Below are 14782 nucleotides of genomic sequence, written 5' to 3'. Positions count from 1 at the left end.
TCCGCGGACAAGGACTAGCCAGCGGAGGAGGCGGGGCGGGGCGGGGCCGAGGGGCGGGGCCGAGGGCGGAGCCTCCCGGCCCCGCCCCCTCCGCTGCCACCCGGGCGCCGCGCGGGGGCCCGCTCCGACCCCCCACCTGGCCTCCTGACGGTCCTTCCCCTCCCCCCGCCCCCGCCGCCGGCCGGATCCCGCCTCCCCTGCGGCGGCGGGAGCAGCCCCTGCCTCGGCCCTACCTGTGAGGCCGTGGCCCCAGCCTCACGCCATCTCCGCTCCAGCCTCTAGCTGAGCGCGACGCTGCGCGCACCCCTCCTCCGCACCCTCCCGGGCTTCTTGCACCGGGACCCGCTCCGAGAGCCTGGGCTTTGCAGAGCTCTGGCCGAAAACCGCTCGGCCACCTGATGCGCGCCATACACGACTCCATTCCTCTTGCTTCAGCTTCTCCCTCGCCTTCCATTCTGAAGCCTCACCTTTCCCCGCCCATAGGTCCGGGACCGCGAGGCTCCCTTGGGGGGACAGCAAGGAAACTCTCTCCACCTTGGAGGCTCAGACTACCCATTTCCACCTTGGGAACCCCCTTTCACTCTCCTTAACGACCTTCTCCAATCCTCCCCGCCAGAGGCTGTGGTATGGACACCCTCCGTGTAGCTCAAGTCCGCGCACAGGACCCCCCCGCCCACGCCTGACACCTCTCCCAATATTTGAGGGAGACAGATCTGCTCTCCAGATCAAATTGGTTCATTCTCGGAAATCTAAACCCTTTCGCAATCACAGATTTGCTTAGTCCCAACGCATCAGCAAGCAACTGTTGTTGCGCCTTTTTTTTTTTTTTTTTTTTGGCTCAGAATAATGACCGAAGTTTCTTTGTTGGCAGCGTTCTTTTATTTGTAGTCTGTCGAGCTACCCTTGGCAAGCTCAATGACCCTCTGCTGTATCCCAGACGAAGGCGGGAGTTGGTCCACTGGCTATGGATGGGCTAACCGTCTGTGCAGGAACAGGCCTTACAGAGGAAGGGCTGTCTCTATCCTTCAGAATCCTAATCCTGCCGCCCTCTTCACGGTCACGGGCATGGGGGGCGGGGTGGGTAGCGGAAGAAAGGAGAGAGAGAAGGGGGAAAAATGATTAAAACCAAGTCCTGCACACATCTGCAGCCCAGAGCAGTACTTTTCCACCAAGAGTTCTGTTCGCTTGCACGTAATTTACTCCGCCTCTCAACATGCAAGAGATTTGAGAGAATTGGCGTCTTACCTCAGAATTCTAAAAATTTCTGGCACCAACTGCTTCCATCCCAGCCCCCACCCCATCTTCTTTAATCATTTAAAAGTGCATAGGAGCAGAATAATCCTTAAATCGGGCCCACGCATTTTTTTCTTCACAGATCTAAATTTAGGGTTAGCTGAAATGGCCCTAACAGAGCTTTTGTCAAACCTCCTCCATGTAATCAAGGGAAAACAGGCTTAAAATGAGGGCCCAAGGCCTTAGTTAGACTCTAGTTACCTTTTGTTTCAAAAGTCTATGGCCAAGATATTTTAAAAACCAAACACAAAACCAAAAGCAAACTTTTGAAATATATTTTAATTTACATCTAACGACAGAGAAACGGTTAATACCTTGTAAGAGCTCATTTTAATTGATAAGAAAATCCAGAAGATGCTAGTCAATAAATAGGCAAAAAATGGAAATAGGTAGTCCACAGAAGTGGACCCAGGACCCAGGACCCTGAGATCATGACCTGAGCCGAAGGCAGAGGCCCTACCCACTGAGCCACCCAGGTGCCCCCGAAATTTTTTTAAAGTCATATTTGTTTAAGGTCATAAAATTCAAACTATGGAAAGACACAAAAAGTATATTAAAGCCCTTCTCTTCAGTCTTGATTCTCTCTCCTCAAAAACAAGTACTTTTGAAAGTGGGGGGCAATGTCAGACACAGAAGGACAATACTGTATGATATATCTTATACGTGGAATCTAAAAACAGACACGGAACTACAAAAAAACCCAAAAAACAGTGGAATGGTGGTGACCAAGCGCTAGGAGTGGGGGAAGGGAAGAGAAGTTGTTTAAGGCTACAACCAGTAGATAAGTAAGTACTTACAACTAGTAGATAAGTCCTGAAGAGCTAACATACAGTACAGTGATTCTAGACAGCAAAACCGTATCTTAAACAGTAAACTTGCTAAGAGACTAGATCTTAATTGTGCCCACCACTAGAAGGAATTATAATTAAGTGATGACACAGGTATTAGCTAATGCTACAATAAGAATTGTATTACAATACAAATGTGTCAAATCAGTGTGTCGGACACCTTAAACTTACACAATGGTATATGTTATCTCACTTACGTTATATTTTATCTTTTTTTTTTTGTAGTTGAGAGAATGGGGGATGGAGAGCAGAGGGAGAGGGAGAGAGAGAATCTTAGACTCCCCGCTGAGCCTAGAGCCTGACGTGGGTCTCAACCCCACAACCCCGAGCTCATGATCCAAGCTGAAATCAAGAGTCAGATACTTAACCCACTGAGCCACCCAGGCACCCCTATATTTTATCTTAATAAAAAGTGGGAGAAATGCCTTTAGGGGGAGCTGGGGTTATTTATAATTTTCATTTATCACAGTACAGTGCCCTTTCTGCTACATTTCTGTATTCCCCTGGATAATAGATTGAAGGAAGTCTTGCCTCACACAGAGGGTGGAAAAGTTGTGCAACTTAAAACCTTGAGCAATGACACAGCTTGAAAATATAAATGCTCTCAAAGCAGATTTGATATTAAGGTGGGCTCTTAAGTCACTGGGAACACTGGGATGTTGAGATTGTTGGGGAAAAGCACCCCCCCTTCTAATTTGTAGTCGGTGGAAAGGTCTTGTCCAGAGTTCTTAAATTCTGTGGAAATAGGAAAGGAGCTCCTGACCAAAAAGCCCTCTCCAGAACATGAGAGTTGCATTATATGTGCTCTTTGGCTTCAGATCAATTTCTAAAGCTTATGTACTTGACCTGAACACTACTTCTTTCCCAAGATATATATTAAATCTGCTGACTTCCTGTCTTCTTTAAATTATTTTCAAAGGTTTTCGAAAGCTTTTAAAGAAAAATAGGACAATTGGCTGATTAGCTAGAAAATGTGTGGGAAGTAATTCAACTTCACTAGTAATCAAATCCACAAGAACATAATAACAACGTACCACTTTTCATCATTCAAATTACGGGAGCTTTCTCTTTTGCCTTTTGTTTCTTGAAGCTTTTTAAGAGTGGTAATACTTGGTGTTGGCAAGCATACAATAAAGGCAGGCACTCTGACACAATGCTGGCAAGAGTGAAATTGCTAGAATGAAAGATTCATTTTGTTCACGGGTGTATTTCAAGTCCCTTGACCATGTCTATCTCAATAAAGTAGAAGGCACTCAATATTGTTGAACTACATTATATTTTAAGTGAGTATAGACTTTCTGGAAAGCCCTTTTGGCAATATGCAGCAAGAGCCTCAAATTATTCCTAACCTGTGACCAAAGAATTTAACTTCTAGAACTTCTTCTTAGGGAAGTGCTCAAAGATGTGAACAGAGATTTATATAGAAAAATCACAGGAGTGCCTAAGTGGCTCAGTCAGTTAAGCATCTGCCTTGGGCTCAGGTCATGATCCCAGGGTCCTGGGTTGGAGCCCCATGTTGGGCTCCCTGCTCAGCTGGTGAGTCTGCTTCTCCCTCTCCTCCCCGCTCATGCTCTCTCTCGCTATCTCTCCTCTTTCTCACTCAAATAAATAAATAAACTCTTAAAAAAAAAACAGAAAAAAAAATCACAAAGCATGATAGATGGTAGCAAAAACTGGAAACAACCTAAGTTTTCAAAGATGCTCCCCATCTCACTCAGAGTAAAAGCCCAAAGTCCTTACAGCAGCTTACAGGGCCCCACAGGATTCACACCACCCACCCTACCCTTACTTTTAGGATGTTAGCACCTCATTTCCCAATTCCTTCCCTGGCCACTCAACTTCCAGCTGCAGTCATCGCCTTGCTGGCCCGGGAACAACTAGGCATGTTTCAAGTTCAGGGACCCTGTACTTATGATTCCTTTTGCTGGAATGTTCTTGCCCAAATATCTTCATGAATCATTCCTTTACTGCTTTCAAATTTTGAAACATTCCCCCCCACCCCGTCCTCCTTCTGGGCTTTATTCTTCCCTATTGCATTTACTGCTTCCTAATATACAATATCCTTTACTCAGTTTTTTGGTAATCTCCTTCAACTTGAAGGTGAACAACACAAGAAGAAAGATTTTATTTCCTTCCGTACCATATCCCCGTACTTAGAATCGTGTCCGATGCATAGCAGGTGCTCAGGAAATATTTGTGGACTTCAATTGATTTGAATATGGAAAACCACTATGTGAAACAAAAATGCACAGACAAGACATGAAGGAAATACGCATAATAGTAAATGACAACAGTGCTTCCGCCACCTCGTGAATCCTCAGGTGGCGGTGCCCTGTCCACCTGTCTGCCCCTGATGCCCAGAGGCCTTGAGAAGGCGCACTGGGCAGTGACTCTGACATGGAGCTGAGCCAGTACGGGGGCGACCACGGGTTGTCTTCTGGGGTGACCACGAAGAGCAGGAAAAATTACTGAACAAGAGCTACACATTGTGTACTGGAAACCTTTCCTTTGACACCACTGAAGGACACATCTATGAACTCTTGAGCAAAAGTGGCGGCATAAAGAATATTGTGATGGACCGGATGTGGGTTCTGGAGTCCCATTCAAGAGCAGGTGCAGAAAATGCCATGAGCTGCAGACATGGAACTTGTCTGGGTGAACCGCTCATTTGCACAGATGCAGACGCAGGCTTTAAGGAAGGCAGGCAGTATGGCCGTGGACGATCTGGGGACCAGACAGGAGATGAGTGTCGGGAGGACAATGATGCTGGAGGAGGAGGCCATGGAAAACTGGTCCTAAACCAGCGAGTGATGAGAGCCCCATCATGAAAACTCACTCCTCTGGCCTGTTGAACTTGCCTGGCATTACCCAGGGTCTGCAAAGCTGCCCACTTTTACCAGGTTTTTAATTTTTTTTTCAAGAAATTTCTCCAATCCATGTGGGCTCGAACTCACAACCCCAAGATCAAGAGTTGCTGGCTCCAGGGCCTAAGCCAGCCAGGCGCCCCCACCATGCTTTGTTCAAGGTCTCTACTGAGCTGGAAGACTTTTCATGGTTTTCCCAATACGAGATAGAATCCAAAAGAAAGCCTCTAATTCTGTAGTCTTAGACTCTTGGCCATGGGTCCGTTTACCAAATGGTTTTATGTTACTGGGTTGCATTCAGTGGCAACAGATTTGATCTCTGATGTTGACCTCTCCGCCCCAAAACACCACACTTCTAGGAAGATGGAAAATTAAGAAAAAAAATGGATAGTAGGGGCGTCTGGGTGGCGCAGCGGGTTAAAGCCCTGCCTTTGGCTCAGGTCATGATTCCAGGGTCCTGGGATCGAGCCCCGCATCGGGCTCTCTGCTCGGCAGGGAGCCTGCTTCCCCCTCTCTCTGCCTGTCTCTCTGCCTACTTGTCATCTCTGCCTGTCAAATAAATAAATAAAATCTTTGAAAAAATTGATAGTAGAATCATGGTCTACATTGGGGCCTGGAGTTCTTATTTAAACATTTTTAAGTTTGCAGAAGATAAAATGTAATAAATGGGGTTTTGCTGTGTTGTACAGCTTTGTTCTAAATTAGTAGCTGTTTGACAATTGACTTTGTTTTCTGTGTTGAGTTCTCATCCCCAAAGGCAAACTTAGGTGTCGAGGAAACTTCCTCAATTGTTGGTTGCAAAAGTAAGCCTTAGACTGTCCCCGGGAGACCCCCGGCTTCTGTGCTTTATGTGCAGGACTTGAAAAGTTTTGACTGTACGCATTTTTCAAAAGGTGTGTTTCACTTAAAGTTACCAAAAAAGGGTTCATGCATCCGACTGAGGCAATTTCAGAGTGATCTCGGGAATGGACTGGGTTTCAAAAGAGCTCGAGGATCAAAACACTTAACCAGGACAACCAGGAATTGCTTCCCTTGGGAAATGTGGCTCGGCCAACTCTCATATTGGAGCCTGCCTTGTTTCTTCCCGATTGTGCTTACTGAGTTTCAGAGCCTTGAGAGTGAGCTGATGGCCTCTCCAGAGAAGGGGTCTACAGCATTTATTTTGCCTTTGTAAGGCACAAGGTGATTTCTCTAACATATGTGAGCTCTTGCTCATTTAAACTGTTAGTCTAAGATAATTTCCTCCGACATAAGTGAAATTTTTTTCATCAAGTAATAGAGCATCTCCTAACTTCCTCTCAAGTCTGCAGAAGTTGGGGATGGAGCATCTCAGTGTGAACGCCTTTCACATTATGGTAAGTATAGGATTCCTCATTAAGTTCAAGCTGATTATTTGGATTCTTAAGAGCCGTGTCTAGTTGTATGTGTTTAGGAAAGAACAATTTGCAAATGTCTAATGAGGACATATTCTTCGTTTTAAAAATTTCTTTTACGCCATTGTTTGAATGAATGTACTTTATAATTTCGTAATAAAATGTAACTCAGATTTCTATAGGCCTTAAAGCAAACAGTGGTTTCAGCTTGAATTGTTGGACCAAGTTTTCATTGTCTCTGCCCATTACCTCGCCTAGAAAGAGGGACATTGTAATGCTTAAAAAAGAAAAAGTTAATGATAACTAGTATTTTTTTAAGATTTTTATTTATTTATTTATTTGGCAGACAGAGATCACAAGTAGGCAGAGAGGCAGGCAGAGAGAGAGGGAGAAGGAAGCAGGCTCCCCTGCTGAGCAGAGAGCCCAATGCAGGGCTCCATCCAAGGACCCTGGGATCATGACCTGAGCCAAAGGCGGAGGCTCAACCCACTGAGCCATCCAGGTGCCCCTGATAACTATAGTGGAATTAAAATGTAAAAAAGTTGATGACAACTACATCTGGGTTGTGACATTATGGATAATTTTTCTTCCTTTTTTGTACAGTGAGCATTAATTACTTTTATTATTGTAAAAAGTCGTACAAAGTTCAAACTATGAAAAGGATGAAAACCAAAACTTCAAAGTTGCTGACTGTGTCTTACATAATAGAAGTATACAGATTCCAAAACAAACAACCAAGTATAGGGACTCTATATTTTCAATTTCAGAGATCACAGTAGGCAGCATTTGGTGCTGAGATTTTAAAGAGACTCCAAAGGGCCCTGTCCATCTGTATTCACTTGACCTTGAGGACCTCTTGAGACTCTGCTCTGAGCTAGGCTCTGTGGCAGATACTAAGTATACAAAGTCTTTGCCCCTCAAGGAAGGAGCTCACTGTCCAGCATCAGGAGATAGACAGTCAAAAGGTTATAGATGTTGTGATCGTGGTCTGCACACGAAAAGGAGGAGGTAAAGAAAGGAGGAATTGGAGGTCTGGTCTAGGAAGATTTCATGCAAGAGGTGACTTTGGGCTGAGCCTTAAAAATGTTCACCCAGTGGACAAGGAAACAATGAGTTTTCTAGGGAAACCGGTGGTTCTCACACTTTAGTGAGGATCAGAATAATCTGGAGCAAGGGGAGGGTTCTTATTAAAATCTCTATTCCTAGGATCAGCCCTGAAGATTCTGATCCAGTGGTCTAAGGTAAAGCCTGAGAATCTACATCTTTAGTAATGGCTAACATCGCTGGAGCACTTCCCATGTGCTAGGCAATCTTCTAAGCCCTTTGTATGGAGTGACTTAATGTACTCTTTTTTATTGACATATATTTGACCTATGATATTGTGTAAATTTCAGGTGTACAACATGTGAATGATACATTTCTGTATTGCAATAGGATTGCCATTGTAGTGACCATCAACGCCTCAATCATACCACATCATTAGCATTTCTTTTTACTGGTTGAATAACTCTGTACTCTTCATAAAACAGGGGGAGGCAGGTAGTCTGCGGGGCTGACTGTGGGGCCACCCCAGTCTCAGAGCTCCCTGTGGGATTGACTGAGGCTGTGTTCGGATTGCTCTCTGGACCCTGCTTCTTTGCCTACCCTTCAGGCATAGATGCCAAGAGCGTCTTCTGATAAACTAACTAACTAAGTTCTGATAAACTAACTATCAACTTCTGATAAACTAACTCCCATCGTAGAGTCCATTTTCCCAGGGAACCTGACTGAACACTCTAACCTTCCATGATCTGGCCTCAGCCTACCTGTCTAGCTTGATCTCTTTCTACTTCCTTCTTACCTTCAACAACTATACTACAGCTAGGAGTGATGTGGCCAAGATCACAGCTAAGGTGTGTAGAGCGCTACAAACACTTTCCATATGTTAACTCATTCATCTCTCATGAGTTAGGTTCTATTATCATCCTCTTTTCATAGATGAGGAAACTGACACACCAAGGTTAAGTTATTTGCCCAAAGTCGCACGGCTAGTAAGAGGCAGAGCTGGGATTTAAACCCCAAATTCTGGCTCCAGAGTCCAGGCTTAGCATGAGGTCATTTTTCTTTGTAGAAGTATTAAGCTGGAAGTATTATGCTGAGGATACATTGAAGGCTTGGATATTAGAGCAGGAACGCCAATGAGGAGACTTACCTCGGGAGGAAATGGGAACATAAATCCAGGCTGTGCTAGTGAGAACCTAAAACCCAGAGATGGATGTGACGGATGCCAAGGAGTTGGATGGAACAGGGCTTAGGAGTCCTCTCCTACTTCTCCCATTCTGTCTACAGCAAAGTTTTGCCCCAAGCCCTTGCTTGGGTGAGTGGGTAGATGGTGTGTCTTCCACCAAGAGGGGGTATACAGGGGAAAGAGCAAACTTGCAGAAAGGATCTTGTGCTCAGATGGAGGTTGTGTCTTAAAAGTGTGATTCATGGTCCAGCAAGGGAGGCATTAGGTGGGAGCTTGTTAGAAATGCCCCATCTTTGGGGCTCTGGGGTGGCTCAGTCGGTTAAACATCTGCCTTTGGCTCAGGTCATGATCCTGGGGTCCTGGGATCATGCCCTGCATGGGAAGGCCCCCTGCTCCATGGGGGGTGGGGAGGATGGGGTGGTGAGGGGTGGGGAGCCTGCTTCGCCTTCTCCCTCTGCCCTCCCCCCCAACACTCCCGCTCATGCTCGCTCATGCTCTCTCGTGCTCTCTCTCTCTCTCTCAAATAAATAAATAAAATCCTAAAGAAAGAAAGAAAGAAAGAAATGGCCCATTTCGGGCAGTATCCAGGAATTACTGAATCAGAGTCTCCAATTTTAATAAGAAGCCGATATGAGTGCCACGCACATTCATGTTTAAAAAGCACAAGCATAAGGAATATCTCGGTGGACATATCGATAATGTGTCCAGCTGGATATCTGGGTTTGGAGCTCAGGCTAGAGGTCTGCCATGGAGAGATAAAGAGAGGAGAAACCCGCCTGTGAGCAGATCACTGGGGCGAGTAGAGAGCAGAGTTTCGCGAAGGCTCATTGCACACTGCGCTAAACCAAGGCTGAAGCTCCTTGGCCCCGGTGATTAGAGCCGTCTCAAATACATGCTGATTTGACCTTCATATCGTGTTAATTTTTAAAATGCTGAACGTAAACATTTTCAACTATTAAATGTAAACGCCCAAAGATTTTTACGTAAACCTGTATTTTCGACTTCTTGCGAAGAGTGAGATCTGCCATTAGATCCCTCTGTGGCAACAAGCGGCCAACAGCACGCCTCCCCTTTCCCCTACTGTATCACCCCCACTGAGACCAAACATCAGTTGTCTTTTATCAGAGTTGCCCTGTTTTGAATAATAGTGAAGAAGAATCAAATGTTTTTTGTACTCATGACTCTATCGAAAATGAAGAGGGTTACTGTTTCCTTTTTTTTTTTAAGATTTTATTTATTATTTGTCAGAGAGAGAGAGAGAGAGAGCGAGAGCGAGTGCACAAGCAGGGGGAGCGGCAGGCAGAGGGAGAAGCAGACTACCTGCGGAGCAGGGAGCTTGACATGGGGCTCTATCCCAGGGCTCTGGGAACATGACTTGAGCCCAAGGCAGATGCTTAAGGACTGAGCCACTCAGGTGCCCCAAGGGTTACTGTTTCTTAAAAAACGGGGGGAGGTGATATTTCTTTGTGCATTACTGTGCACCCATCATCTTCCCATTATGCATTCACATTACTTGACTGGCGTCTGTAGGGGGTTGCGGAGAGAAAAAGAGGGCCAGGATCCAATCTCGGGGAAGATTACCATTGTAAGGATAGGTGGAGAAAGAGGAACCCACCAAAGAGATTGAGAATGAAGCCTGGAAGAATGTGGTCAGAACGAAGCAAAGAGAGGAGAGGCTCACAGTGCTGAGTGCTGCTGAGTCAGCAAGCAGACTAAGGAGTAAGTTGGCCAAGGCCATTAACAAACCCTGGGTTACCTAAGCCAGATCCCTTGTAGTGGTGCGTCAGGTGGGTGGAAGCCTGGTTCCAGTGGCCTCAAGAGCGGGTGGGCTGTGATGGTCGGGAGATCTGGCTCTAAAACAATAAGCTTTGTAAGCTCGCCTGCAGGGAGCGGGATGGAAGACAGGGAAAGTTGGATTTCTGGGTTTGATTTGTTTTTCCCTAAAGCGTAATAGACTTGGGCCAGCAGCGCCCATGGCCAGCTCCCCTCCCCCCCATGCTCAGAGGCTGAAAATACAAGACGGGCGGATATTCACCAGTCTTGTGGCAGGAAGTGAGACACGAGACCTTGAAATCAAAAGGACAGGCGCAGAGATGGGCCTTCTCCTTTAAAAGGGGAGGGAGAGATGTGGGGACCTCAAGGTTGAGGGAATTTACACCTGATAGCCTCAGTGTTTTCCGAGAAGTAGGTCAACTGCTGGGGGAATCGAGGGGCGAGGGGGAGGGGAACAACAGGGACTTGAGTGCCGGCCAAGGTTAATATTTTCTCCGTTCCCTCCATAGGGGCTTTCAGAGACAGGAAGAAACAGGAGAAATACAGGCATTATGTTGCCTAGGAAACTCAGTGGTTTGCTAAAGCAACAGTAGGGTTGTTTTTAATCCCATTAACCCATTCTTATCCATTGTCACATGAAACGGGACTGGTGAACAGGGGCAGAAACAGGGCTCACAGGGGCATCCCTCTTCAGCCTAGAAAAAATGTGGGGGCATGAGTACCTCTGGGACAAGAGACTTAAATAAAATGGGAGGAATCATCAAATAGGTGGCAAGTGTAGGGTATCAAAGACAAATTTCCCGTATTTCCCTTTGCTTGTGTATAAACACACACACACACACACACACACACACACACACACACACACTCCATGCCTCAACATGTATATACGTGTGATCTCACTATCCCACTTGGAAATTGATTTTTCTCTCCCTTACTCCATCTTGCCAGAAAGGGTGTCCAGGGCTGGTGACAAGACGGTCTGGACTTGAATTGCCCAAGGAAGAGAGTAAAGAGGACTTGGTTTCCCTTCAGTCTAGGTTCGGGAGAGCTTGCAGCTGGATTGGCTGAGAGTGAAGGCCTCTTAGGGTGGAAGAGGTGGTGTGTGAGCCAGCCCAGGCCGGTGCTCGACCCCCTAACTTTAAGTGCATATTAGGGAGGGGGGCAGAGTCCCAGAGTGTCTGAGATCTATACCCTGGGCCCTTCTACCCTCTAGAAGCCTGGAACAGGAGGTGTATACATTCTACTGAGGGAGCCATTTCCTTCAGACTCAGTTGTCCCCCTCAAGTTCATCATTCTTGGTGACTTTAACGTCCACATGACGACCCATGCTATACCCCGGCCTTCTACTTCCTTGATGGTCTTCAACCCCAACCAGGTTTTCTGTCTACGGTCCACTGGCCACCTTCCCTCTTGGCCACACACTAGACCTTTTCAAAAACCTAACCCTGGTGAAACCCAGCTGTCCCCCTATTCCCCAATTACACATAAACCGTTGAACATGGTAGCAGGAAGTACCATACTTCTACTGGCTGGTCTCACTTGAAAAAAAAGTTATATTTTTTGGAAAAGAAATCTGATAGCTTCTACAAAGAAGCTACTAGAGCTAATGAATGAATTTAGCAAGGTTGAAGGAGACAGGGTTGGCACAGAAATGTCAATTTTAGTTGTAGATGATAGCAATGAATGGTCAGAAATGGAAATGAAAAAGATGCCATTTCCGGTAGCGTCAAAAATATGAAAGATTTAGGGACCAAAAGGTGCACATGATATATGATTCCATTGATATAAATCTCCAGAAAATGCAATCTAATCTATGGTGACAGAAAACAGATCAGTGGTGACCTGGGAACGGGATGGGGAAGGACTCACTTGAAACTCTTTCAGCATAAGTCTCAAATGGACAATGCCGTCCCACAATGATACCATATAACCACCGTCCATCCTTCCACCCTCTCTCGTGCTTTATCACACCACCCCCCCGCCCCCCGCTTTGCAGACCTCCTATATCCCCTCTCTGTTTTCATTCACAACAGATCACCTTGCATTTTATTTCATTAGGAAAATACAAGCAATTAGATGGAAACTCCCTTATCTCCCCCCCTCACCCCCACCCCACCAAACCCACCACCCTCTCTGTGTGTCTCCATTCTCTGTTTTCCTTTTTGGTGCAATGCAGAGAACATCCTTCTTCGTGTCCATGCTGTCCCCCTTGGGCTTTGCATCTGTTTGCCTTGCGTACCGTCAGGACCTCTGTGCCCACAGTTATGTGTCATCTCTCCTGCATATTAATATCATCCTGTCTGCCTGATCATGCCAGTGTGCAATACACCTGCTCTACTGTTTCTTCTCCTTTAACGTGACCTTCCCCCCGTCCACCGCTGGACCTCAGATCTACCTGAGGATGGAATGGAGCTACCGCTCCATTTAACTGCTTCCTTTATCTCCATACCTCTCAGAAGGCTTGTCTATCTGCACACACTGTCCTTACATCCTTGACTCCCTCCCTCTCCGCCACTTGCTCCGTGGGACTTTGCCCCGCCCCCCTCCCCGCCTCCATGACTCCTTCAGGAACATTCTTGTCTATGTTCCCAATCCCACGGACATTTTTATAACCTTGTCTCTGGTTCTCAGCAGCATTTGACACAGTTCATTTGTGCACCTTGAGTTACTTCCCTTATTGGGTTTCTGAGATACATATTCTGATATTTTTTCCCTTTTCTCACAGGCTACTCCTTCTCAGCTTGATTTCCCATTCCTACCTCTTTTATCAGACTTTTAAGTGCTGGGCTGCCCCAGGCATGTCCCGGGCCAGGATCTGTTCCTGCTCTCTAGCTAGGGGATTTCATCTGTTCTTATGGCTTAAAATGTTCTTCATATGCTTATGACTCATATATTTAAACAACTTACCATTGACCTACGCCTAGATTTCAGACTCCCATGTACAGTTAGGCACACCCGATATCAAAAGGCGTTAGCATCTTTACGTGTCCCAGGCAGACCTTCTTATTTCATCCCTGTATTAGCGTTCAGTGGTAAGAAACAGAAATTGTTTAGCACTTTTGAAAAAGGAACTTAACACAAGGAATTACGTGCTTACAAAATCACTGGAAGAACTGGAGGAGCAAGACTTCAAGAATGACTCCCAGGGCTCTACCATTAAAGAGGCCATCTGGAAGCTTCTGTTAGAATCGTCCATTTTAAGAACATATCACCGCAGCTGCTATCTGGGGAAACTGAACCACTTCCACCGCCCATAAACTGCTTTCCAAAATTCACGAAACTTTTGCAAAGATAGAGGAGCATGGAGTTGGGTGAACAGCATATGGCAACTGTCTTTTTTTTTTTTAACATTTTATTTATTTATTTGACAGACAGATCACAAGTAGGCAGAGAGGCAGGCGGGGGGCGGGGGGGGGGAAGCAGGCTCCCTGCTGAGCAGAGAGCCCGATGCGGGGCTCGATCCCAGGACCCTGGGATCATGACCTGAGCCGAAGGCAGAGGCTTTTTTTTTTTTTTTTTAAAGATTTTATTTATTTATTTGACAGACAGATTACAAGTAGGCAAGAGAGCCAGGCAGGGAGAGAGAGGAGGAAGCAGGCTCTCCAGGGAGCAGAGAGCCCGATGTGGGGCTCTATTCCAGGATCCTGGGATCATGACCTGGGCCGAAAGCAGAGGCTTTAACCCACAGAGCCACCCAGGCACCCCTATTGCCTGGTTTTAAATGAGGCATGCTCAGATTCATTCAGCTGATATCCACCCCTTGCTGTCTTCTTCTTCTTCTTTTTTTTTTTTAAGATTTTATTTATTTATTTGACAGACGGAGATCACAAGTAGGCAGAGAAGCAGCAGAGAGAGAGGGGGAAGCACACTCCCCGCTGAGCAGAAATCCCGATGCAGGGCTCCATCCCAGGACCCCGAGATCATGACCTGAGCCAAAGGCAGAGGCTTTAACCCACTGAGCCACCCAGGATCCCCGGCAACTGTCTTTTGAGCACCACTTCTCTCTCTCTCTCTCTCCCTCTCTCCTCAAATGTGCGCGTGTGCACACGCACGCCAGCTCATATGTAACACTTTGTATGTGCGAGGCACTATTCTAAGTTCTGTTGTTATGTTATCCCCATTGTACAGATGAGTGAACTGAGATAGAGGTTCAGCAAGTTGCCAAAGATGATATCACTGGTGAGTTGTACATGCGCTTATCTGCCCTGCTTTTATCTTCGAACATTCCTGTCAGTTTGTCTTGCACGGGAAACGTACTCTCAAGACCTTGGTGCCCATAGCTGTTTGACCCCCCCATGTTAATATCATCCTCACTACCTGAGCAATTTTAGATATATCTAAAATTCTTCATAAACATCATTTTAAGGACTGCATAATACCATCATGTGCATTAACCAACCA

The sequence above is a fragment of the Martes martes genome (genome assembly GCF_963455335.1).
Source record: "Martes martes genome assembly, chromosome: X".
Lineage (NCBI taxonomy): Eukaryota > Metazoa > Chordata > Mammalia > Carnivora > Mustelidae > Martes > Martes martes.
This window is presented reverse-complemented; position numbering follows the sequence as displayed.